Source organism: Papio anubis, chromosome 20, assembly GCF_008728515.1.
Source record: "Papio anubis isolate 15944 chromosome 20, Panubis1.0, whole genome shotgun sequence".
Lineage (NCBI taxonomy): Eukaryota > Metazoa > Chordata > Mammalia > Primates > Cercopithecidae > Papio > Papio anubis.
The window spans coordinates 7,026,704-7,037,477 of NC_044995.1; the positions used below are offsets into that span (position 1 = coordinate 7,026,704).

At 41.9% G+C, this 10,774-nt stretch overlaps 1 protein-coding gene across 1 annotated transcript in view; it reads left to right on the forward strand.

The window, feature by feature from the left end:
* ZNF880 (zinc finger protein 880) overlaps nucleotides 1-10,774 on the forward strand; it is a 100,441-nt gene that overhangs the window by 45,023 nt on the left and 44,644 nt on the right. The gene's annotated exons all lie outside the window — the stretch shown is intronic.

Genomic DNA, 10,774 nt, shown 5'->3' on the forward strand with positions numbered 1-10,774 from the left:
AAACCCAGGGTGTGGAGCTTGCAGTGAGCTGAGATCTGGCCACTGCACTCCAGCCTGGGCGACAGAGCGGGACTCCATCTCAAAAAAAAAAAAAAAAATTTAGTGTGCACTCAAGCGTTACTACTCATGTTTTATTCCATACCACAAAGACATTTAGCAAATGCAAAGAATATGACAAGGTATTCAAACACAAGTTTCTCTAATAATTCATTAGATAATTTATACTGCAGAGACTTCCCCATTGTAATGAATGTGTGGAAAAGTCTTCAACAAAATTTCACGCCTTGCAAAAGGAGATCTAAAAAAACACAATCAGAAATGACAAAGGGGACATTACCACCAACCCCACAAAAATACAAAAAACCCTCAAAGATTACTATAAACACCTGTATGCACACAAACTAGAAAACCTAGAAGAAATTAATAAATTCCTGGGAAGATATAACCCCCAAAGATTGAACCAAGAAGAAATTGCAACCCTGAACAGACAAATAATGAGTTCCAAAATTGAATCAGTAATTAAAAACCTGTCAAACAAAAAAGCTCTGGACCAGACAGATTTATAGCTGAATCCTACGGGACGTATAAAGAAAAGCTGTTACCAGTCTTACTGAAACTGTTCAAAAATGTGGATGCAGAGGGTCTCCTCCCTATCTGATTCTATGAGGCCAGCATCATTCTAATACCAAAACCTGACAGACACAATGAAAAAAGAAAACTTCAGGCTGGTATTCCTGATTAATATAGGTGAAAAAATCCTCAACAAAATAGTAGTAAACCAGATCCATCAGCACATCAAAAAGCTAATCCAACATAATCAAGCATGCTTTAGTGTTGGGCTGCAAGGTTGGTTCAGTATACACAAATCAATAAATGTGATTTATCACATACACAGAACTAAAAACAAAAACCACATGACCATGATCATCTCTTTAGATGCAGAAAGAGTTTTAATAAAATTCAACATCCCTTCATGTTAAAAACCCTCCACAAATTACACATTGAGGGAACATACTTCAATAAGAACCATCTATGATGGACCCACAGCCAAAACAGTACTGAATGAGCGAAAGCTGGAAGCATTGTCCTTGAGAACTGGAACATGACAGGGATGACTACTCTCACCACTCTGATTCTACATAGTACTGGAAGTCCTAAGCTTAGTGGTCAGGCAAGATAAAGAAATAAAAGGCATATAAAAATACGAAGAGAGGAAGTCAGTTTCTCTTGCAGGAGACATAATTCTATATTTAGAAAACCTGTAGTCTCTGCCCAAAGGCTCCTAAGATCTGATAAACAACTTCAAAAAAGTTTCAGGATACAAAAGCTATGTACAAAAATTAGTTGCATTTCTATACACCAGTAATGTCCAACTATGAGCCAAATCAATAATGGATTCCCATTCACAGTAGCTGTAGCTTTTTGTAAAAAGTATAAATACCTAGGAATACAGCCAACCAGGTACGTGAAAGATTTCTGCAATGCGAATTACAAAGCAGTGCTCAAAGAAATCAGAAACAATACAAACTGAAAAATAGCCCATGCTCATGGGTAGGAAGAATCAATATTGTTAAAATACTGCCCAAAGCAATTTACAGTGTCAATACTATTTCTGTCAAACTACCAATGGCATTTTTCACAGAATTAGAAGAAAACATTCTAAAATTTATTTGGAACCACAAAAGCCCAACCTAAATAGTAAAAGCAATCCTAAGCAAAAAGAGCAAAGTTTGAGGTATCACACTACCCAACTTCAAACCATACTACAAGGCTACAGTAACTAAAACAGCATGGTACTGGTACAAAAAGAAACATAGATCAATGGAACAGGTAAGAGAACCCAGAAATAGAGGCATATATCATGTGATCCTCAACAAAGCTGACAAGCAATGAAATAAGAACTTCATTCAATAAGTGGTGCTAGCATAACTGGCTAGCCATATGCAGAACATTGAAACTGGACCCCTGTCCTTCACGATATACAAAAATCAACTCAAGATGGAGTAAAGACTTAAATATAAAACCTAGCGGCCGGGCGCGGTGGCTCAAGCCTGTAATCCCAGCACTTTGGGAGGCCGAGACGGGCGGATCACGAGGTCAGGAGATCGAGACCATCCTGGCTAACAGGGTGAAACCCCGTCTCAAGAAATACAAAAAACTAGCCGGGCGAGGTGGCGGGCGCCTGTAGTCCCAGCTACTCGGGAGGCTGAGGCCGGAGAATGGCATGAACCCAGGAGGCGGAGCTTGCAGTGAGCTGAGATCCGGCCACTGCACTCCAGCCTGGGCGACAGAGCGAGACTCCATCTCAAAAAAAATAAAAAATAAAAAAAAAAATAAAACCTAAAACTATTAAATCCCTAGAAGAAAACCCAGGAAATGCCATTCTGGACTTAAGCACTGGAAAAGACTTAATGATGAAGACCCCAAAGTAATTGTAACAGAAACAAAAATTGACAAGTGGGACCTAATTAAACTAAATAACTTCTGCACAGTGAAAGAAGCTATTAACAGAGTAAACAGACTACAGAATAGGAGAAAATGTTTACAAATTGCATCTGACAAATATCTAATCCAGAATCTCTTATAAAGAACTCAAATCAACAATGAAAAAACAACCCCATTAAAAGCTGGGCAAAGCACATAAATAGATGTTTCTCAAAAGAAGACATACATGTGGCAATAAGCATATAAAAAATGATTAATATTGCTAATCATTAAGGAAATGCACTCAAAGCCACAATGAGATACCATCTCAGACCTGTCTGAATGGGTATTATCAGAATGGGCATTATTAAAAAATCAAAACATAGATGCTAATGAGGCTGCAGAGAAAAGAAAATGCTTATACACTGCTGGTGGGAATGTAAATTAATTCAGCCATTGTGGAAAGCAGTGCAGCGATTTCTCAAAGACCTAAAAGCACATAGCATTCAACCCAGCATCCTGTTACTGGGTGTATACCTAAAGGAATATAATCATTCTGCCATAAAGACAAACACGTGTATGTTCATGCAGCACTATTCACAATAGCAAAGACGTGGAATCAACGTAAATGCCCATCAACAGTAGACCAGATAAAGAAAATGTGGTACATATACACTATGGAATACTATGCAGCCATAAAAAGGAACAAGATTGTGTCCTTTACAGCAGTATGGATGGAGCTGAGGCTCTTATCCTAAGTGAATTAATGCAGGAACAGAGAACAAAATACCCCATGTTCTCACTTATAAGTGGGAGCTAAACATTGATTACACATGGACTCAAGGGAACAGTAGACACTGGGGCTTACGGGTGGAGGTTGGGAAGAGCATGAAGATTGAATAATTACCTGTTGAGTATTATAATTATGCTGATTACCTGGTGACAAAATTAACTGTACACCAAACTCCTGCAACATGCAGTTGACCGATGTACACATACTCCTTGAACCTAAAATAAAACATGAAAAAAAATAAATTTCACACCTTGTAAAACATCAAGGAATTTATATTGCACAGAAACCTTACAAATGTATGTAGCAAAACATTTAGTGTGCCTTCAAGTCTTAATATTCATCAGATAATCTGTAATGCAGAGAAACCTACCTTACAGTTGTAATGGATGTGGGGCTGGGCACAGTGGCTCACACCTGCAATCCCAGCACATTGGGAGACCAAGGTAGATGGATCACCTGAGGTCAGGAGCTCAAGACCAGCCTGGCCAGCATGGCGAAAACCCGTCTCTACTAAAAATACAAAAATTAGCTGGGCGTGGTGGCCTGCGCCTGTAATCCCAGCTACTCAGGAGCTGAGGCAGGAGAATCGCTTGAACCTGGGAGGCAGAGGCTGTAGTGAGTAGAGATTTGTGCCAGTCTGGGCGACAAAGTGAGACTGTCTCAAAAAAAAAAAAAACAAAAACTGTGGCAAGGTCTTTACTCAGATTTCAAACCTTGCAAATCATCAGACTCCATGCTGGAGAGCAACCTTACAAATGCAACATGCGTGGTAAGGTCTTTAATCACAATTCACACCTTCCACAGCATCAGATGATTCATTCACGAGAGTCCTTACAGAGTATGGCAAACTCTTTATTATGAGTTCTGATATTAATCAGCATCAGAGTGTTGTACTAGAGGGAAATCATATAAATGTATGTGACACAGGCTTTATCCAGCCCTACCAAGTCACTGGACGTCCACACATACATCTTTGAGGAAACCATAGGCCGGACACGGTGGCTCACGCCTGTAATCCCAGCACTTTGGGAGGCCAAGGTGGGCGGATCACTTGAGGTCAGGATCACTTGAGGTCAAGACCAACCTGGCCAACATGGTGAAACCCCATCTCTACTAAAAACACAAAAATTAGCTGGGCATGGTGGAATGAGCCTGTAATCCTAGCTACTGGGGTGGCTGAGGCAGGAGAATAACTTGAACCCGGGAGGTGAAAGTTGCAGTGAGCCAAGATTGGGGCCATTGCATTCCAGCCTGGGAAACAGAGTGGGACTCTGTCTCAAAAAAGAAAAGCAAACCATAAAGATAGATTGTGGATTGTGGATGCAAAGGGTATTCATCAAGGACCATTACTATCGAACATGAGAGCTTTGAGCATCTATGGAAGAAATAACTCAGTCTCTAGTACTTCTGTATTAATATATGACATAGCATGTTGCAGAAAAATTACAAGCTGAAAGATACCAAGCCTCATGATGCAAGGACATGTGGAAATTGCGATTTTTATTCAGGTTATTAAAATATTTAATCCCTTGGGTGTTTTGGAAAGGCTACTTTACTCTTTATGACTTTCAGCCTAAACTTAGAACTCTCATTATGTGCTTTTCCTACAGGCCTTTCACTGTGGTCTCTGGGAAAGAATCACTAGGATGACAGGGCTGACTTTGTTAGCTGAGGAGCATTTCTATCCAGTTTCCTGGAAGAAGGACATTGCCTTTTCAGGTTAAATATTGTTTGATTTAGACAGCATGGAGGTGAGCAGAGAATAACAAAACTGTGTATCAGTCATCATACTTACTGTGTGCAGCAAACCCTGTTCCTGACAGGCACAGTGCTATAAACCTGTACAGCAGGTTACACTACTGAATATTGTAGGCAATTGTAATAAAATGGCATTTCTGTGTCTATACACAGAAAAGTTACCATAAGAATACCGTATCAGGCCAAGCATGGTGGCTCATGCCTATAATCCCATCATTTTTGGAGGCTGAGGTAGGCACATCACCGGAGGTCAGGAGTTCAAGACCAGCGTGATCAACATGGAGAAACCCCGTCTCTGCTAAAAGTACAAAATTAGCCAGGCGTGGTGGTGCATGCCTGTAATCCCAGCTACTTGGGAGCCTTAGGCAGGAGAATTGCTTGAACCCAGGAGATGAGGTTGCGGTGAGCCAAGATCGCCCCACATTAAATGCCATATAAAAGATAGAAACAAAGTGCACCTGTTTAGGGCACTTACCATGAGTGGAGCTTCCAGAACTGGAAGTTACTCTGGGTGAGACAGTGAGGAGTGGTGAGTGAATGTAGAGCCTAGGACATACTCCACACTACTGTAGGCTTTAAAAACACTGTACACAGCTGGGCGCGGTGGCTCACGCCTGTAATCCCAACACTGGGAGGCCGAGGAGGACAGATCACAAGGTCAGGAGTTTGAGACAAGCCTGACAAACATGGTGAAACCTCGTCAATACTAAGATTACAAAAAAATTAGCCTGGCGTGGTGGCACACGCCTGTTCTCTCAGATACTCAGGAGGCTGAGGTGGGAGAATCGCTTGAATCCGGAAGGTGGAGGTTGCAGTGAGCCGAGATCACGACATTGCACTCCAGCCTGGGCAACAGAGCAAGACTCTGTCTCCAAAAAAAAAACAAAAAAACAAAAAAAACTGTACACTTAGGCTACATTAAATTTATTTTTAAAAAATAAAGTGTGCTGTGATGTTACCATGGCTACAGCATCACTAGGAATTAGGAATTTTTCAGCTCTATTATAATCTTATGGTACCACCATTGTATATGTGGTCAGTAGTTGACCAAGACATCATTCTGTGGTGCATGACTACTTATTTTTACTGATGTCTTTTGCCATTTTAAAGTGATGGAGATCTTTATACCATAATATGGTAGGATAAGTAATGGGTTTCTGAAACATGTTAAGAGACAAACTATTGTAAGACTGAGGTTAAATTATTACTGATTACATATTATATAATGGATTAATAATGCAGGCACATTTAATTTAGGAATAATGTAATTACTGAAATTGACTGGGCTGGGGGCAGTGGCTCACACCTGTAATCCCAGTACTTTGGGAGGCCGAGGCGGGCAGATCACGAGGTCAGGAGTTCAAAACCAGTCTGACTAACATAGCAAAACCCCATCTCTACTAAAAATACAAAAAAAATTAGCCAGGCATGTTGGCAGGTGTCTGTAATCCCAGCTACTCAGGAGGCTGAGGCAGGAGAATCGCTTGAACCCAGCAGACAGAGGTTGCAGTGAGTCGAGATCATGCCACTGCACTCCAGCCTCAGCGACAGAGTGAGACTCCATCTTAAAAAAAAAAAAAAAAAAAAAATTGAAGACAAACACTAAAAGTGGCATCTAGATTTTTTGAGACGGGGTCTTGCTCCATGGCCCAAACTGGAGTACAGTGGCGTAAACACAATTCACTGTTGCTTCAACCTCCCAGACTCCCAAGTAGCAGGGACCACAGCCTTGTACCACCATACCTGGCTAATATTTATTTAGTAGAGACAGAGTGTTACTATGTTGCCAGGCTGGTTTAGAACTCCTGGGCTCAAGGGAGCCTCCGACCTTGGTCTCCTAAAATGCTGGGATTGCAGGCATGAGCCACCACACCCATCCACCAGTTGTTTTTTCTTTTCTTTTTAACAGAACTATCACAAGATACATCTGAACTTGCAAACTGCCAATTTCCAGATTTTTTTCCATCTGAAACTCATCATAGTGCTAACTTTTCTATAAACAGATATTGACTAAGACCAAGAGGGATAACAGTTTCACTATACTCAGCAGACCACAGTTATTTTCTGTGGATAGTACTGAATCCATAAAGCATATAATATGCCCACCTTTCAGAAAAAAAATAAGTTATTTATATTGTAGCCATTGCCTCTTAGACATTCAGTTTTTTGATATAATTGTCACATAGTTATATTCATTCATCATGACATGAAAAGAGGCCTTATACTGACACCTCTATTATCCTGAAAATCGTGTTTGTAATTTTTGTAGGCTGGATAAACTTCACAACTACAATTGCAGTGTGATTTAAGTATCAGATAATAGTATACAATAAAACATCAACCATCACCACAAGTGTGGATTAATTAAATTACTGTCATAGGCATCAGGGATTTGTATAGACGGGAGGACCAAATGCTCCAGAAATTATTTCAACATTCAACAACTCATTGGGATGTAGCTCTAGACCAGTTTTAATTTCTTTTCTTTTTTTTTTTTTTTTGAGATGGAGTCTCACTCTGTCGCCTATGCTGGAGTGCAGTGGTTGATCTCAACTCACTGCAACCTCCACCTCCTGGGTTCAAGTGATTCTCCTGCCTCAGCCTTCTGAGTGGCTGGGACTATAGGCACGCACCACCATGCCCAGCTAATTTTTGTATTTTTAATAGAGACGGAGTTTCACCATGTTTGCCAGGATAGTCTCTATCTCTTGACCTCGTGATCCACCTGCTGCGGCCTCCCAAAGTGCTCGGATTACGGGCGTGAGCCACCACACCAAAATACTCACCAGACTCCTTTCTGCTCCCAGGACGGTGGGCTCAGTGTGAACGTTATAACAGCCAGTATATCTCAGAGAGGGAGACAGCCAGGCCCTGAGATAAAGGTTTGTGATTCTGCGACCTCACCTCCCCGAAGAACCACAGTTATTAGTTTACTTTTACCACAATGGCAGTGCATGCTAGGAAAGTAAAAAATATTTTTTTTCTAATAATTTGTCTCAGTTCTCAATTACCAGAAACAATTACAGTGTCTAGTGAGCAACTCCAAAGAGATTGTTGCAGTATTTAGAAGAGGCTTTTTTATTTCCATGCACCCTGGAGGCAGACAGGGGCTCACGTGGAGAGTGCAGGACATGCTGAGGTCTGAGCCATGAGGGACTCTCAGCAAAGTGTACATCTCATGGGACCTTCTGCTTCCTTGAGTTCTGCTCAAAATCTTTTTCCTGACTCTGAGAACCATATGCTTCTAGACCCCTTCTAGATTATGGGAAGGCAAATGGGCTACCATGAGGAGACCAAGAAGGATCTATTAATGCACTAAGAGTAAAAGGAAGAATGTGATGTCAATAATTGATGGTTTGAAACATTAAATGGCACTTTCTGATATACATGAATGATTAAATAAATAATTGGGAGAGAAGAGACCAAACTCCTATGCAGAAGAATTCCAAATAACTCTTGTAGACACTCCGCCTCCAAGGAGGTGGAATACGCGTAACTCCCGACTCCACAAATGCAGGCTGCACAGGGCTGCTTCCCTTTAAACACTACAGTATGGCAGGGAGAGAATGAGAGGAATTTGATAGCTGAGAAACCTGGCAGACACAGCCTCAGACAGGTGATCAAGGTTGACATCCACAGGGGATTAAGTAATGTTAATAGTACGCACCTTTGATAGGATGTGATAAAAATGGCACTTCTCATTGGTCTTTCTCCCCAATGTGCCTAACCTTTGTCTAATCATGGGAAACATCAGACAAATCCCAATAGAGTGGCTGCCCCCAATAACACATCGACAGCCCTGCTGCCTAACCAGTACTCCTCAAAACTGACCAGATTATAAAAAACAAGAAGAGTATGAGAATCTGTTAGAGCCAAGGGGAGCCTAAAGACACATAATGGCTAAAGGTAATGTGGTGGCCTGGACAGGATCCAGGCAGAGAAAAGTGGAGGGGGCTGAAGGCCCATGGGATGTGACCAACTCAGAATTCCACTGGAGGCTGTATGATCAAACAGCAAAGTGTTTATCATTAATGCAGGATGTGGGCAAACTCAAACTTCCCTGCCACCAAAAGGTTTGCTGAGGGACATCACTCCCTGTCACCGGGCTCCTTGAAGTTATCTAATGAGAAATCTAGTGTCTATTATTCAAAGGATGCAGTATTGCAAGCCTGCTGTGAACCAAAGGGCTGACTGACAATTACCCAACAGTCATCCCCGCTTTCTCACTATCTCTTTTACCTAATAAATATGGAGGGCCGTGTAAAGCTCAGAGCCCTTGTCCCCTAGAGGCAAATACACTCTCCTGTCTTTTATTCCTGCATTCGCCCCCTTCGTTCAGTCCCCCTAAGTACATGCAGGTTACAAGTGGCACCTGAACAGGGACAGAATTGGGTGCTTTATAAGTGGCCTCACGAAGTGGCGCCCTGAATGGCGACAGTGGCATTCAAACTTGAGACTTCCGGGATGTGAATGAAGAAGGTCTGCTGGAGCAGAGGAACTGAAATTGACAAGGCGAACGGAGACCCCAGGATGAGTCTGCCAGCTGCGGATATAAGGTCAGTGTCCTGAAGAGGTACTGGGAACAGTGCTTTAAAGAAGTACTGGGAACGGGAAGTTTTCTGAATCAGGGTACAAGGGGAATAATTTGTCTATTGAAGAAAAACATTATTTGCAGTTGCTTAAAGTTCTGTCGAGGCAGTCTGGAGCTCAGGTTAATTCACAGGCACTAACTAACCTCCTGCAGAAGCCACAAAATGTTATTACGCATAACCCATGGTTTCCACAGGGAGGCACTCTTGATGTGGAAAACTGGGATAGAGCAGGCGAAGGATTAAAACAGGCTCATCAAAAAGGTTTCAAAGTTGATTCTTCAGTTTTTTCCACTTGGAGTTCAGTTTGTACTGTACTCCTGCCATTATCTTCTTCTTACTCTGTGGGACAGCAGGCTGAATCTAAAACTCTGAAGGAATATGTTGTTCTACCCACACCTCCAATTGAAAATAGAAAAACAGGAGGGTAAAAATTGGCCTATATCGCCTCCTCCAGTTGCAGAAACATGTGTACCACCTCCTTCGGTGGCAGGAATAGAAACCCCAATACAAAGAATTTTATGCTCTGCTGTCATAGCTGGAGAGCCCTTAAGACCTTGTGCTTTTCCTATTTCCATAAGGCCTGATCCAAATAATCCACAGCAGTTTATTCATGAACACACACCGCTAGAATTTAAGTTGTTGAAGGAATTAAAAATGAGTGTGGTCAATAACTGAGTACAAAGCCCGCGGTTCCTGGAGGAAGGAACACTAGATGTAGAACTCTGGGAGCAAGTGGGGAGAAATCTTAAACAACATCAGGTGCGAAGGCATCAGGTCCCAGTAAAATCTTTAATGTTATGGGCTTTAATTAGATCAGCCTTGGCTCAGTTACACACAGAAGAGCCTAAAAAGAGGAGGGAGGAGAAAACGTAACTTGCCTTATCAACTCCTCTTCCCTCAGCCCCAGTATCATCGGGCCAAAATAACAAAGAGGAAGTGGAAGTCTTACCTAAGCCTCCTCCTCCAACAGATAGGACAAAGGACAGAGGATTGCTACAGCTATCAGTCCCTGTGTTAAGTAGGCAGCATTAGAAGGAGAGCTCTTAACCTGCTCAGTAATGCAAAATCGGCAGGACAATCAGGTGTATGTTTATAAAAAGATAACAAAAAACGCATTAGAAGCCGAAACTGCGCAGCCAAGCAGGCAGTAGGTGGAGGAGAAGGCTCAGCAGCAGAAAAGCTCCTGGCGACCAAGCCAACAAGGTCC